Here is a 16631-nt window from a genome sequence, read left to right on the forward strand (position 1 = left end):
TATAAATTCAATAAACCGAGGGCTAGCTCCAAGTAAATACACAGATAGATTTAAGGGAGCCTCAGTTAAAGATGGCAATCTGCAGCACTCTCTTGGGATATGAGAAAGGTGGGTTTGAGCCCTTGCCATCCTTGAGGATGGAATTTAGCCAACAACGCTGTTTTCTTAGTGAATATGCCAATCTTTACACTACTACACGTGCACACACAGAGATGCAAAGGGAAATTTTGCAGAAGCACATACCTGTGAACTTCAGTTTGTTTCCCAAGTGTGTTTGTGAGAGACACAATTCAAACATACCCCTTCTGACAGGGACAGACTGGCGCAGCATGCTGCCTTTTGCTGCTCCTGTGTGAAATACCTACTCATGTTCATTTCCAGCACAGTGAACCTGTGCAACTGGGGACTGTGAATTTGTTTCCTGGAGGAAAAGATGCCATTGTTAAACATTGAAATGCTCAGTGTGGCTACATCTACATTCTCTGTGAATCTGGGACAAAACCAAGGAACCTGAATCAAAGCATTGCCAAAATCATTCATTCGCATTCTCCAGGCTTTGTGAGTGTGCAAAATATGCATGCACATTGTGCTCAATTTCTTGGGGGGAAAAAAAAAAAAAACAAAAATGGAAAATGTTTGTTCCCTCTTTACCTAAAATGAGAGGAGGGTCCCACTAGTAACAGCACTTTGTTAGTGACTTTTGTTTTCAAGCCAGCTGCAGAAAATGATACACTAGAATATGTCAGCATGCTTTATCACCACCATAACCAAATGACACAAAAAGAAAAAGAGACAAGTAGTGAGAGTGGGTAACTAGCACAGGAGAATGTTCTAACTGCTAAAATAATCTTAAAGCTCAGCAAAAAATTATGTGAAAAGCCTCAGGAAGCAGTCTCATTTTGTCAGCTTGGTTTCATGGTAATTACAGTAATAATAAAACTAATTACATCACATAACACCTCTGTGAGGCAGGTGAGAAATGCTGGCAGGGAGGTAATGTCAAGATAGCAGCTGAACATGCATAATAGGGAAGCCAGATGAAGCTCTTCTAACAGTTCCCATCTAACCATGTACAGAGATCTAAAAAAGGAGAGATAAGTGACTAGAAAAATTACTTTTCTAGAAAAGCAATCCTAAGATACTTCAAGTGATTATTGTTTGTTTCATAAAGGCTTGTAACTACAAAAGGAGACAAAGAGAATTCTTGAATGTCTGAAGTAACCAGTTAAAGTGATTGCGCTAACAGCTTTGATTATCAGACAGTCAAGGCTAGGCAACGTGGTTGAGAGAGACATGAGATGATACAAGAGGTTGCTGATGCTCAGAGAAGTCCCATACCATTTTATCCTCCTCCCTTCCTTGCTGTTTGAGGTGACTCAAGCATCAATGTGGCTTCTTAGTTTCTTACAAGAAAGCTGGCAGAACATTCTTCTAGTTTTGGTGGGTTATTTTCCTGCCTGTTTAATGATTTAAAACAAATCACAGAAGAGCCAAACAACTAACAGCTGGTGTTAACAGGGAGGTATGAATGTGCACCTGGGAGCAGCAGTAGCAAGAGTGGGATTGTGGGGCAGGAGACATGGGGGAACTGCACATTTTCTGCATCAGGTAATCATTAGACATGTTCACCTAACAGAGCCTGTCTCTGTATGGTACTGGTACAAAGAAGAGAACATATCTGGGATCCCTTCCATGCCTGCCAAAATTAGATATTGTGATTATGTTTCTCTAATGACAGTACTCAGGTGCAAGATCTGACTGAATCATTGTGTGGTGTCTTGAATGTTGCCACCACATAACACACAGATGCCAAAGGCCATGTGAGTGCCACCAGTAGCACATTGTTCAATACAGCATTGTCAAGTACAGCCCAGTGCAATCTATGCTAAATCATTCACCTAAATTCCTTCTGCAGCCAGCTGACAAACCCCTCTGTAAGTCAATTAAGTGCCCTAATTTCAGGTATCGCAGACTTCTGATGGGAAGAAATCCTATCCATTAAAGTTACTTCAGATTACTTTCATATGTGATATATTAGTTTCTTGCCTCTAAAACATGAATAATAGCACTTCCATGCAACAAGGTAATAAGAGCATGTTAGTAAAAGATAGTGGAAGATCAGACAGCACTCCAAGGCAACTTGTTAGCTGGTGAACTAAGCAGGGCCCAGGATCAATTCCAAGCACGGGAATTGAGTCGTCCATATTAAATTCATGGAAATGTCCCTGGTATGATTTTGGCAGCATTCCCAGACAATTCCTGGGCATAATTTAGATGCCAGCACTCCCAATAAAGAACATCATCAAGGCCATCTTGTCTAGAGTTAGACTAGTATGGATTAAAGTCTCTTTGTGCTGCGACTAGGTTCAATGTCAGGGTTCATAGCAAGGAGTACTTTGCAGTTTTAGACATGCTGTGCAAGTGTACCATTGATCCCCAGCTGTATTTAATAGAAGTGATTGGAGGTGTCTGTTGTCATGCACACTTTCTTCACAATGTGGAGTTAAAGGCATAGCTCTTGCTCAGCTTTCTTCATTTATGGATGTCTAAGCAACTGTACTAGGTTCACATGGCAAGATTTTGGTAGCAGGGGACTGCAGGGGTGGCTTCTGTCAGAAGGCACCAGAAGCTGCCCCCATATCTGACAGACCCAATTCCAGACAGCTCCAAGATGGACCCACTGCTGGCTGAAATTGAGCCAATCAGTGACATACTGCCTCTGTGATAACATATTTTAAAGAGAGGAAAAAATGCTGCACAATAGCATCTGAGGGAATGAGAAAATGTGAGAGAAACAGCTCTGCAAACTCCAAGGTCAGTGAAGGAGGAGGAGGAGGAGGAGGAGGTGCTCCAGGCACTGAAGTAGAGATTTGCCTGAAACCCCTGGTGAAGACCATGCTGATGCAGATTGTCCCCCCACAGCCCAAGGAGGACCACAAAAGAGAAGATACTGATCTGCAGCCCATAGCAGACACCACACCAGAGCAGGTGGATGTGCCCTGAAAGAAGCTGCAGCCTGTGGAGAGTCCATGCAGGAGCAAGGTCCTGGCAAGAACTTGTGACCTGTAGAGAAGAGCCCACTCAAGTGCAGTTCATTTCTGAAGGACTGTGTCCCATGGAAAAGACCCATACTGGAGCAATTCTTGAAGAATTGCAGCTCATGGGAAGGACACACACTGGAGAAATTTGGGAAGCACTGTATCCCATGGGAGGGAACCCACACTCGAGCAGTGGAACAATGTGAGGAAGAAGGAGCAGCAGAGACAAAGCATTAGGAACCGACTGCAACCTCCATTCTCCATCCCCCCTGCACCTCTTGGTGGGAGGAGGTAGAAAAGTTGAGAGTAAAGTTGAACCTGGGAAGGGAGGGGTGGAGGAAGCTGAGTTTGGTTTAGTTTTTATTTCTCTCCATCTTGTTCTGTTTAATTAGCAATAAATTAAATTACTTTCCCCAAGTCAAGTCTGTTTTGCCCATGATGTTAGTTGGTGAGTGATCTCCATGTCCTTTTCTTGCCCCATAATATTTTTCCCGCTGTCCGGTTGATGGAGGAGGAGTGATAGAGCAGCTTGGTGAGCACCTAATCAACTCACCACAGTAACTTCAAAGAAAACATAACTTTTGGAGCTGCATTTTTAAAAATAAGTTTTCTTAGCACACCAAAACTTGGAAATATGAAGAGTAGTGAACTTTTAATCATGATCTGAGAAAAAAGTTAAAAAGTTCAGTGTACAAATGTTAAAAATATTGAAATCCTGGGAAGGAAGAAATATGGACAGGTAAGTCAAAACATTTCAGTTTGAAAATTTGAGAGGATGTGCTATCAATCTGGTATGCATGACAATATAAACTAATCAGAAATTCAAAATAAAAAGTTTTTAAAAACTGGGGGGGAATATGTCCCTAGGAATATATTGTAGTTTCCAGAACTTCATTTCTCAAAATATGACTGAAGATATCAGTCATAAAATGTTTTTGCCTCCAGAAATGTAAGTTTCTAATAAATTGATATTCTCTATTGGAGAAAAAATTATGGTAAAAATGAATTACCGACCAGCTGTGGCAAATATCAGGCTTTCATTGTACATCTTGGGAATTGGGGCACAAAACAAGAAATAATTGCAAAGGCCGATTAACAGAATTAAATCTTTACTAGCAGCTGCTATTATTTTGAAACAGTGATCCAGAGCCAATGGCAGGGAACAGGAAAAATGCAGTTATTTCCTTCTGCCTCTGAAATCAAGACTTTAATTCAACACCTCGTGGGTTCAAATTTGTTGGTCAAGACTTGTGAGACTGTGGCTGGTTTTGGTTGGGATAATTAATTTTCATCATAGTAGCTAGTATGGGGCTAAGTTTGGGATTTGTGACCAAAACAGTGTTGATAACACAGTGATATTTTAGTTACTGTTGAGCAGTGCTTACACAGACTCAGGGTCTTTTCTGCTTCTCACACCACCCCACCAACAAGTAGGCTGGGGGTGTACAAGAAGTTGGGAAGTGACGCAGCTGGCACAGCTGACCCCAACTGACCAAAGGGATGTTCCATACCATATGGCATCATGCTCAGTATATAAGTCTGGGAGAAGAAGGAAGGAGGGGATATTTGGAGTGATGGTGTTCGTCTTGCCAAGTAACCATTATGTGTGATGGAGCCCTGCCTTCCTGGTGATGGCTGAACACCTGCCTGCTGATGGGAAGTGGTAAATGAATTCTTATTTTGCTTTGCATATGCGCACAACTTTTGCTTTACCTATTAAATTTTTATTTCAACCTGTGACTTTTCTCACTTTTACTATTCTGATTCTCTCCCCCATCCCACCATAGATAAGGCTCCACTTGGAACAGGTACACCCCTAAGGCATTGCAGTCTGTGGATAAGTCCAAGATGGAGCAGGAGCAAGGGTAGGAGTCCATTGCAATGTTAAGCCCTATGGTCTGGTCCAAAGGGACCAGGGGCAAAGTTTGTAATGGAAACATATTTAAATTTTTGTAACTGGGGATCTGAGTTATTTTCTTCTGTCTCTGAAATCAAGCTTTTAATTCAACACCTCATGGGTTCAAGTTTGTTGGTTAGGACTTGAGAGAGGAAGGCAGTTGCAGTGTTCCATCGAGGGCAAGTTTCATCAAGTGGATATGGGGAAAAGCCTTTTACTGTACCTTACTAAGTAAGGTAAGTAAGTTCCTTACTAACATCAGCAAGGAAGAAAGTTTCATAGGAGGGTAATTTCATTGCTGTAATCTATGCAACTTCATTGTACAGTTTGTTTTAAGCTGGTTCAACTTAATTAGAAACTTTGTGTGATTGCCCACTACTTGCTGTTTTCTACGGTATTTTCTCAGTACACTGTTGATAGCTTTTAGCAACACTTCTTTTGTACTTCAGTAATATCAAAACATCAGAGAATACAGTGGGAAGGAGAAAGGGATAAGTACTATGTTTGTGCTTTCTCTCTCTAGCTCTCAGTATTACACTGTGGTACTTACCAACCTCATCAGCCTCTGTACTGGATGCCTTAACTCCCCACACAACTTTTGTCCTTTTCTACTTTCTTGTCCATGACTGGATACACAAAGAAAAGACACAAGACTTCAGTACTGAGCAAGAGAGAAACATGTTTTGAGTATCAGTAATATCATCCTGAAGCAAATAAATCTGTGCTTGATTAGTCTCAGCAACATCTACTTCAAACATATCATTTAATATGACGTGAAGTTTTCTGTTCATGGACAATTTTCTTCCTGAAAATTACCAGGTGATTTGACAAACAAGCAAACTAAAATTAAACAAATGCCTTTTTTGTCTTTATGAGAAAGATTCCTAGGGAGGTTACTATGCACACAAGTCCCAGTCAGGAGTTGTCTTTGCAAGAAGAAGGTCAAGCCTGTACTGTCTCAGAGGAGAGCTGCCCTGGCCAACTCCATAGTAGCACTGTGTGGCTATGTCTTTATGGTGAGGTGGGCTCAGGTCCCATGGTTCCCCTGTGGGCTAGCAGTGAAGATCTGGGGCTTCCACTCAGGTGACCTTGACTGGACATGTGGTGTGGACCACCTTGAAGGAAAAGAAGAAAGCAGACTGCTTTCTGGAACATCCTCACTCCCCAAGGCAGCATGAACAGATGTAGGCTGCTACAAAGTGGGCAGCTGTCTCACTACTTTCTTTATAAGTGAATTGCCAAATGTCCCTGGGACATGGATGTTACTTGACAACAAAAATGTAAATGCACTCTTTAAAAGAGTCAGGTTGAGTGCTCCAAGTTCAGACGATTAAGATGATTGCAGAAAACCTCAGCAAGAGCCCAAAAGAATTGTCTCTACTCTTCTGGTCAGCTGCATTCAAGAGTGATACATTCCAACAGGAACATGTTCAGAGAAAGGCAACTAGGAAGACCCAAAGAATACAAAAAGCTGTTGCAGAAAGGGAGACTCAGAAAACTGTCTTTTACCTTAGATAAATGAAGATTAGGTGGGGATTGGAACGTACTCAAGAGGGCAAAGCATTAAGAAGGGAAAAGAACTACTTAAGTTAACTGTCAGTGTTGACATGAGAAGAAATGGTGTGCATTTAAGCTAGAAAATAGAAGGATTCTAGTAATCTAAGTGATATCTAAAATAGCTTTTCCACAAGGTGTATAGGGACCACAAGCCAATCTAGTTTTAAAATTGAATTTCTGAGATTATGAAAAAAAAAATTTGTGAGGTGGTTACTTACTTTAGGAAGCCACAAGATATGATGGCTCCCAAAGTCACATACATTTCTACCCACCAAGTGAAAGAGAATGACTGTGCTTTCCCTCACAAACTTCATGAATTTACAGGATTTCATCTGGCAGTTGTGGTGGCACATACTGGGTTTTTGTCATACAGTTGCTAGCACAGATGTAAATATATTGCTGTTTTCACAGGAAACAATAAAGCTGGTATTAATGCCTCAAGCAAATTTTAACAGATATACATTATGGTAACATATGTCTGAGTCATACTGTCCAGTGGACTTGGGACTAAAATTCTGGGGAAAATATCACAGAATCACAGATTTTAAAATGGTTGAGGTTTGAAGGGACCCTAGAGGACATTTTGTCCAACTCCCTTGCTCAAGCAGGGCCACCTACAGCCCTGTGTCTGGAGGGCTTTTGAATGCCTCTGACAAGGAAGACTCCACAACCTTCTGAGCAATCTGTGACAGTGCTCAGTCACCTTCACAGTAAAAAAAGTTATACTAATGATTCAGACATGTTCAAAACTGGTGTTGTAATCTGTACCTAGAGTTTATGAACTGCTGTACCCTACAGCATTTGTAAAGATTACAATTGGGAAAGAAGCTGATTTTACTTCTACCATAAATGTAAGAACTACCTTAATAAATTGAAAGAATTACACTGCAGTGTAGGTTAGACTGTTCTAGCAGATTCTAGCATAACAGTGAAATAGTAACCAGTGTGATTAAGTTTAGCTACTTGGAATATAACAATTTTTAATTTTACCAGAATATAAACAATTACCAATTGTTTTTGGTAATCAGTCATCTACATTTCTCATATCTGACAGAATAATCGCAGTTTATTCACTGGAATTTCTTGCTGGTGCACAGACATAGGCTTGGGCTAAGGAAAATATATAAGACCATAGCACGATAAAAGCAGAATGAAAATTAATATGGAAAATGAATCAAAAAATTTTGGATCAAAAGCCAGATTACCTTGACTTTCTAATAACTTTGACAGAAGCTAGATGGGGTTCCTACATGCTACTAAACCATAATCATCATGGCCAGTGCTCTCCTCTATAAAGTGTAACACTATAAAGCCCTTACTGAAATAAAGTAAATTTTAAAATGTCTTGTTTTCTGCAGTATTACAGAGAGAGAAATCTTTTTCTTCTCCCCACCCCTGGAAAAGAGATGAAAGAAAGTGGTGCCCCAGACTTTGTACAGAGCAATGCACTACACTGATAAACACAAAATATACACATTGAAGCATAGGATCAGAGGGAATTTGTAAGGAAATCCCTGCAGTGGAGTTAAAATAAATCTTGTAACTAACTTACTCCATAACCATGACTTATGCTATTGAGGTCTCAGTGCCCATGCTCAGGCATGTGGGGCTGCAGGGCGGTCTGTGTGGGGAGAGTCCGGGGCTGCCCCGGGCCAGACACAGCCGGTCCCAGCCGGTCCCAGGCGGCTCCAACGGCCCCAGCGCAGGACACAGCTGAGCCCCTCAGCCAAGCTGGGGGCGCCGGGGGGAAAACAGGTTTCAGCAAGGGCCAAAGGCGGCCCAGGCAGAGGAGGAGGAAGAAGCCAAGGAGGGAGCAGCAGCAGAGGGACCCCGAGGCCGGAGGAGGGCAGGAGGGGCTGCAGGCCCGGAGCAGGGATCCCCTGCAGCCCTGGAGAGACCCCGCTGGAGCAGAGACCCACCCTGCAGCCCGGGGAGGGCCCCACGCCACAGCGCAGCGGGGGGATATTTCCTGCAGGAGCTGCGGCCGTGGAGAGCCCAGGCGGGAGCAGGTTGTCCCTGAAGGACTGCGGCCCGGGGAAGGGCCCGCGCTGGAGCAGGGAGCCGGGGGGGGAGGGAGGAGCGGCCCAGAGGGGCTGGGATGGGCTGGCCGCGACCCCCGGCCCCTGCGCCCCGCGGGGCAGAGGAGTCGGGAGGGGTGAAGGGTGAGGGTGGGAATGGGAAAGGGAAGTGAGCCTGAAGGTGCTGTTTTAATGGTTGTCTGTTTATCACCATCCAACTTTTGGCAGAAAATTTAATTAATTTTCCTCAACTAACGTCTCCTTTGCCTGTGATGGTAATTGGTGAGTGATCTCTGCCTTTTTTCCAACCCATGAACTTTCCCATCTTATTTTCTTCCTCTGTCTTTTTGAGGAGTCAGAATGAGAGAGCATCTGATTTCAGCCTGTAATATTAGTTTTAGATTCAAACAAGAATAAACTAGCCAAAGGAAAAAAAAAAAAATTGGAAGACATTGGCTGTCATTTGTTTTTCTGTGTTTTTGACTTTGAAACTGTTGAATTTCACAGGAAGAAATCTCAGAGTCCAGTCTAGAAAAGTAGGACTAAGCACTTTAAAGCACATGGTGTGTGCTTGGTGTTGTAACTGTTCCCAGTGAATTTGGAATGTCTTTTCTACCTTATGCCATATCAAGGAGCCTATCCAGTATATTTCAGCTTGCAGATCAAGAGACAATGGAAAGTCAAAGAGGAGAATTCTGGGTAGAGGACTAAGTTGCTGACAAAGGGCAAAGTTTAAATAAAACATGTTCAGTGGAGTTGAATCAATACTTTATTTGTTAAGGAGAAGTAAAAGTACAAAAAAGCTTGTACAACTAGGAATAAAAAAGTGAGAAATCAATTCTAGTTAATTCAAAATGCTTGAAGAGTCACCTATGCCATTATGTATGAATAATTCAGGAACATAAATTTATTGCAGACACATATTGTTTGGTTTGGATTTAGTTTTGTCCCTCGTTTGACCTGAATCCTGTAAAGAATGTTATTCAACTAATTGAAATAACATTTTGCAAGTAAGACAATACCTTAGGGATATTTCAAGACTGATCCTGAAATAAAATTTGAAATGTCTGATAAAGTTTATATAAATAATGTTATTTTACAGTGTGTTAAATATTGTACGTGAGGGTCTTCATATGCCAGTTGTCTTTGCCTGTTGAAAGCAGATCAGATTTCTTTCCCCCTTTCTCTCTCAATACCTCCATATTTCTCTGAATAGCAGACTTGGTTTCTCTTGGTAAGTGTTGATCATGTTTGGGAATATTTACAGCCTTCCATCTTTCATTCACAAAAGGATTTTTTACAAGACATTATTGAAAATAGCTGAAATAAACCACAGTGGTACAAGATGTTTTCCGATGGAATCTACACAAGCATATTATTGCACGGATATCTGAAACCATAGAAGACATTGGCTATGCTTGTGTTTCAGTGACTACCTGTGTTGCAGTCACTGCAATGATCTCTCAAAAAACAAGCAACATGGAATCCAATATGTTTTATTACTGGCTTTTATCTGCATTATACTAGCATTTATTTGTTCTAGTGTAGGTCTATGTCTATGAACATCTCCAAATTGAAAGTATAGATGGATATAAAAAACAAAGCAGCAACCTCAGTGACAAAAAGTTATCATCACAAGTTCAGAGTTACATTCAAGTCCAGTGTCAGTTCTGTGCTTAGAAAGCAGCCAAAAGAAATAATTTTGCAGTGTGCTCACTAAATAGCTGACCTCAAAGAGGAAATTAAATTCAGTCACACACAGCAGGACTCTATTCATTGAACAGAAGATGTTCAGTGAATTAAATTTATTCAGATACAGGTTTTCAGGAAATGTCTACTGTAACTCATAAAACTTATTGCCACCCAACATCAATGTCTCCATTGACATCAGCCAGCTTTTGATATAGCCTGTGGCTAAGGTCTGAGAAATTCAGATGCTTAATTTCAGATTTAAGAATTGATGCACACAGTTGCCTTCCAGATGGTGTAATCCCCAACATAGTCTTATCCTTGGTGCACATAAAACTCATTGGTACCTCTCTGGTGGCTCTGAATATTCCTTGCACGTCTTCACTCACATATACATTCATTCAGAAATAGTCAACATTTGCACTTATACTCTGTTGTATTACCACTGCTACTTGTTGTGGTTTAGGCCTGATTGGCAGCCAAACACAATGCAGCAGCTCTCTCTCCCTTCCCCTCCGGCAATGAGAAAGGACAGAGAACCAGGCTTGAGGTTCAAGATAGGACTGGGATGGGGGAAAAAATCCCCCTTTTATGATCACGAGCAAAAAGCAGACTCGTTAGGGGAAGAAAAAAAGAACATACATTTATTACAGACACTAACAACACATAACAGAGTAAGACAGTGAGAAGCATTGCCACATCTTGAGAACACCTTCCCCCCACCCCTCCCTTCTTCCTGGGCTCAGTTCTGCTCCCAATATCTCTACCTCCTCCCCCAGTGACGCAGGGGCAGGGAATGGGGGGTGCAGTCAGCGCTGCCACTTCCTTCATCTTCGGTCGGTGAGGGGAGTGTCCGAAACTTGTTCCTCCTGCTCCATCGTGGTCCCCCTCTCACAGGAGACAGTCCTCCACAAACTTTCTCTGACTTGAATTCCTCCCATGGGCTGCAGTGTTCCCCACACTGCTCCGTCATGGGTCACTAACTTCCTCCGACTGGATTCCCTTCCACGGCTGCAGCCCTTCCCGAGCTGCTCAGGCGTGGGACTCCCCCGCATGCTGCAATCCTCCCAGCACTGAATTACAGCAGCAGGGCTACCTTTTCCCATGAGACCCTGGCCTTCTTTGTGCACAGAACCTTGATCATCAGAGCAGGAGCAACAGGCCATAAATCAATGTCTGCTCCACCGTATATCTTCATGGGTGGCAGGGGGGGGCCGCCCTGCCGTCTCACCACAGGATACAGGGGGGTCTCTGCTCCGGCACACCTCCCCCCTCCTTTCTTCCTCCGTTCCTTCACTGACCTTGGTGTTCATGCAGCTGCAGTAACTCCTCCTCCCAAGTCCGACTGCCCGTCACCACGTCCCTTCTTAAATACGTTATCGCAGAGGCGCAGCTGATTGTCTCAATTTTCCAAACAGAAGTGGAGCTGACTTGGAGCTGGGGGAGCTTCGAGAAGCTTCTCACAGGGGGCCGCCCCGATAGCCCCCTCCCCTGCCACCAAAAATCTCCACCATTCACTCAACCCAGGACACTACTATTTTCCAAAGCTGCCTTATTTTCTTTTAGTTGATTGCATCAAACAGGCCGCTGCTGTACTTAGATGCCAGTGGTGTTATCTTGTTATTTAGTGGTCTTCTGTGAACAACCTCTTGCTTAGGATTTTGATTTATGTGAGGCTCAGAGCAGGGACCATCTCTATATTCTGACCTTTCTGAGGACCTAGCACAGAGTCCATGTGTGAGACTTATAGGTGCCACACCAATGCACTTACGTAGGCACCAAATACATTGTAGGAAGTAGGATGCACTCTGTTGACTAAGAACTACACAGAACACCATCACAGAAGCATGGTTTCTACCCCAAAAGTAAATACTTAGCTGCACTTTTGTTACTGCTTCACTGAAAATTGTGTCCAAGATGGCAACTTTAAACTTTGCACAGTGAGGACATTAAGAGCTCTGCTTGTCTAAGAAAAGAATAAGAACAAAATCAAGATCTGAGAAAAGCATTTTATCCTCAATCATTATGATGCTACAGAGGACTACAGCAAACCAGAACCAGAGTTTTCACATGAACTTTGCAGTTATAATAGTAGGCAGTAAAGTTCAGAACTGAAATAGTAGGGTGTCCTGGAAAAATCAAAGTAACTGAAAAAAAATACCCCACCAAAATACTTTCAGTGAGCATGAGCTGAGTGGCTTGTGAATAAAACTGTAATTATACAAAATGTTTTTTATTGAGGCATACATCATTATCTTCTGGGTATATTATTCAGTGATTCACAGTCTAAAGAAACTTTAGTAATTTATCACTTATGAAACAATTCTCAAAAAAAATTGTCTTGTTTTTGTATTCTGTGGGAAGTCCTGTATACAGCAAAAAAACCTTTTGAGGACACACAGGCAAATTATATTTAATTTTGTTAACAGAGGTAAAATGCAGAGCAATAATCTCACTTGAGACTTTGCGAGCTCTGCTAACTCCTGATGCTATTAATCCAAGTCATTAAAGTAATTTTAATCTGGCTGGAGCAGGCAGTGTGAGAACATACAGTAATTAAGAAAGAGAAGGAAAACCAGTTTTACCATAAACTGGTTAGCATTTTTTCATTACATTATTTGTCTCAGCATAGCAATTTGCCGATTTACTCCATGTATACATTAATTTTTTCCCACAGAGTGTTAGGTACACATTCTGTCCTAGAATAAGAGCTGTCTTTGTTTTTACCATTTTAATACTGCCATTAGAGAAACAAGTATAGGATAGATTTCTTCAGATTATAGTGCTTCTTGAGAACTGTTTGAAAGCATGTTTACTTAACCAGCACTGTTCCTGAATTATCTCTACAATATTCAGGGTATTTTAGGTGCAAATGTGAAAAGTTTTTTTATCAAAATGTCTTGGGATTATTAAATTTTGTCTCTACAAAAACAGTGGGTTTGAAACTACAGATATCTGCTCAAAAAGGGACAAAATCTGGTTTCTCAGGGAAAAAAAAAAAAAAAAAAAGTGTTCAGATAAAACATCTCTATTCAAGCAAGGTTAAGCACAAGGGCCATATAAGTTTTGGCACATAACTGAACTAGCTAATTTAGGGATATAATGTCCCTACACTCATTAAAATGAATGGAGAGAGATAGGAAATCAATGGAAAAATATAGGACATTCTAGAGGTCATTTGGATTTCAGGTTGGTAGCATCAATCTTTTTTTCTATAGAGTATAGAGGAAGCCTAAGATGACTATATTCCTATCTCACACATTTCAGTCAGGTGCTCAAAGTCCAGTGAGAAGGGTGTGGGAATAGCCTTTACTGAAATAAAAGGAAAAGCTCCTGTGGACTTCAGCAATGGACAGGATTAAGGCTTCAGTCAAACCTTCTGCCTTGAGCAGAACCAGACGGCAGCATTTACTTGCTCATTGCTCCAGAGAGAAGACCATGTTGACCCTGTTGAAGTCATGGTTATGCAGAGATATTGATAAGCAAATTAAGTGTTTAGCTCCATTTTTTGTGGTGTTGTTTTGTTTGGCTTTCTTTTGTTTGTTATGACTTCCATGATTCAGTGAGGGACATATAATGTGCAGGGTTACTGGAGAAGTTGCATACACCATGAATGCTAAGCCTTCTCTGCCTTCCTGTCTAGGACATTTGGACTTTCAAAATCTGCTAGTGAACATCATGCTCAGCAGCTCTTGTGCTTTAGAACTGGTTCTTCCTTTTGTTTGGTTGGTTGTTTTGGTTGTGTTTGTTTGTTTGTTTGTTTGTTTTTATTTTGGTGCTGTTTTTTGTTTGTTTGTTTTGGTTTGGTTTGGTTTGGTTTTTTTCCCCCTCTCTGGAAATATCCAGTTATTGGGAATTTCATATTCAACCCTTTTGACCAGCACATACATTTCCCGTTTTGCACGACACATACATCTATAATTTTATCAGTATAGTCAAATTAATACAAATGTTAATCGTTTATTGGCTCAGTAGCACCAGTAACCATGGGAAATTAGAGATACTTTCTTACTAACCAGAGAAACCTGATATTTGATACAATGAAGTGCATATATAATGTATCCGTTAGCTAAATAAAAATAAACACACAGATAAAGAATATAAATTGGATGACTATACCTGTTCTTTCTTCTGCAGGAAATCCTGTGTAGAGATGATACTTACAGTTCTACAGTTCTGAAGATAGTTTCTTACCAACCTGATAAGCTGCTGTCATGTATGGGTCCTCCTGAGAATATCTGTGAGGGTAGACTGATAATATTAATGTTGTTTTCAGGTATCTGAAACTGGCTTTCTCTGCCAATATCTGCCCAGTACACAGTGTGTGCATTAGGAACTGTCTCTATCCTCTCTGATTACAGCTTTACTAATAAATTAAATAGCAACTGAGATTATACCCTGACACCATAATACAATTGTTAATTTTTTTTTATTTTTTTTTTTTTTTTTTTTTTTTTTTTAATGTACTTCTAAACAGTTGGAATGATCTCCTGCTTTGAAAAGCATCATTCTCCCACACAAGTCCCAGTAACAGCTCTGATGTTAGTCTGGTTGGGAACCATTAACAATAAACAGTTAGAGACTGTCAACTTGGTTTTGAAAGCTGTGAGTCCAACAGCACAGATGTGGGCTTTTCCATGCCAGTTGCTCTCAGTGCCTGGAAAAGTTCCTAAAGGTATTTTCTGGTATTAGACATAGCCTCTATGTCTCAGCTGGGGAACACAGCTTTGAAAGAAATTGTGGTGGGTTTTTGGGCCAGTTGTTACCTACAGATGTCAGATATCTCAGAAGCTAGTCTAGCTTGAAATCTTCAAAGAACAAAGGCAGTTTCAGGGATCCTGGAGACAGACTTTTTCTAACAGAACCAAGTTATCCTAAGGCTGGAATTCTAGGGAAGAAAGAAGGGTTGGTTGCATCTCTTTCAATTACTAAACATCTGACTGTTTGTCCCTAGAAATCCATTACAACTTCTAGAATCGCATTCATTTTCTGTGGAGTTTCAAAATTTGTCTATCTTCTTAACCTCGATTATTTTACAATGTTTTTTTTTTTGTTTGAAAACAGCTTCTGTATTCTACCTCACAATTGAGGCATTCAGGGTTTCTGTACAAAACACATCCTTCAAACAAACCCTGTTTTGATCAGTTTCAGTACAGTGTCTTCTAAGATGAAGGTCCTAGGTGCTCACTGTAACTTCTAATATTGGTACTAGCATACATATGAATATACACACGTGAATATACACATACCCACAGAGGCACATACCTAAGTTTTCTTTTAAAACAGCTCCTCTGTATTAGCAAAAGCCCCAGATCAGTAAGGCATTATCATTATGATGTTGTTTCTCCCCTAAGGAAATAAGACTGTGAAGAAATTTTTCTTCATGTATTAGTTATAGTCCTTCATAACGATGCATATAAATATAGTATTAAAGAAGGTGACAGTTTTTATTACAGTCATATGTTATTGTCTGCAAAATCTACTTCTGTAAGAATTTCAGGTTCTCAGAGGCAGATCCTACTGTTCAAAGCGCTTCTACTCTGAAAACTGAGACCTTCCTCTTTTCTCACCTGCATGGTACTGTTGAGTTAAGGATCACCAGCCAACTCCCTTCCTTCATGAACTGAAAAACCGGGAGACCTGTCACAGGGAGATGTCAGCAGGAAGGCAGACACCTCCATTCTCTAGCTGAGTGATCAAAGGGCCTAAGGAAACACTGTCCTCCAAAACTCATAGGCCATTAGGATCTGAAGGAAATATTTAGTCTTACTCTTTGCCATAGGCTTGTACTCGGGGTTAGCTAGCTGGACAGTTAACTCCATTGTCCCCACAAAAAAAGGTTTGTTGTTTTTTTTTTTTTTTTGTTTTGTTTTTGTTTTTTTTTTGTTTTTGTTTTTTCAATACATGTAGATTAAAGTAGTTTTCATTATTTGTTCCTCAGGACCCCACTATTCATCTTTGTTAAGAAGAAATTGTATAAAGTTATCTTACTGACCTTCTCTTCCTCTTTGAATCCTCTTCTGCATCTGTCTTCATGACTCACTGAAGCCTGGTCCTACATTCAGAGCGTGGGTGTCTGCAGGCAGCTGCAGCCACTCCTTTCCCTTCGAGCCCCCCTCGCAAAATGCTGCAGCTGAACGCTGGCCAGTGATGCCCAGTGACTTCTCATCTGCACTTCCTATTTGTCAGAGACAGCAAGGCACACAGCAAGACCCAGTAGCCTCTTAGACACAAATGTGACACCCATGGCACAATTAAAATAGACAGATTGTGAACATGTGGCTTTCCTGCAGAAATGAGGGATGGCCACATGTTCACTTGTGATGTCCAGGCTTTATAGAAGTGGGTTAGAGGGAGTCTAGATTAGCTTTTTCTCTATAAAGAGAAGTGGAAACTAAATTAAAATAAAACCAAAAAAAAAACAGCCAAACA

General features: G+C 41.1%; 1 long non-coding RNA gene across 2 annotated transcripts; it reads right to left on the bottom strand.

Moving 5' to 3' along the window:
* Positions 1 to 269: 269 nt before the first annotated feature.
* On the bottom strand, positions 270 to 16308 carry LOC116965937. Of its 2 annotated transcripts, none has more exons than XR_004409829.1 (4): positions 16195 to 16308; positions 14319 to 14437; positions 5486 to 5596; positions 270 to 421 (listed from the first exon to the last, which is right to left on the bottom strand). It is a non-coding gene; the product is annotated as an uncharacterized LOC116965937 (long non-coding RNA). The 2 variants fall into 2 exon arrangements; XR_004409830.1 differs by having other exon boundaries at positions 14319 to 14450; positions 16195 to 16298.
* Between the last annotated feature and the right edge of the window lie 323 nt (positions 16309 to 16631).

Source organism: Tyto alba, unplaced genomic scaffold, assembly GCF_018691265.1.
Source record: "Tyto alba isolate M040663 unplaced genomic scaffold, T.alba_DEE_v4.0 Super-Scaffold_9, whole genome shotgun sequence".
Lineage (NCBI taxonomy): Eukaryota > Metazoa > Chordata > Aves > Strigiformes > Tytonidae > Tyto > Tyto alba.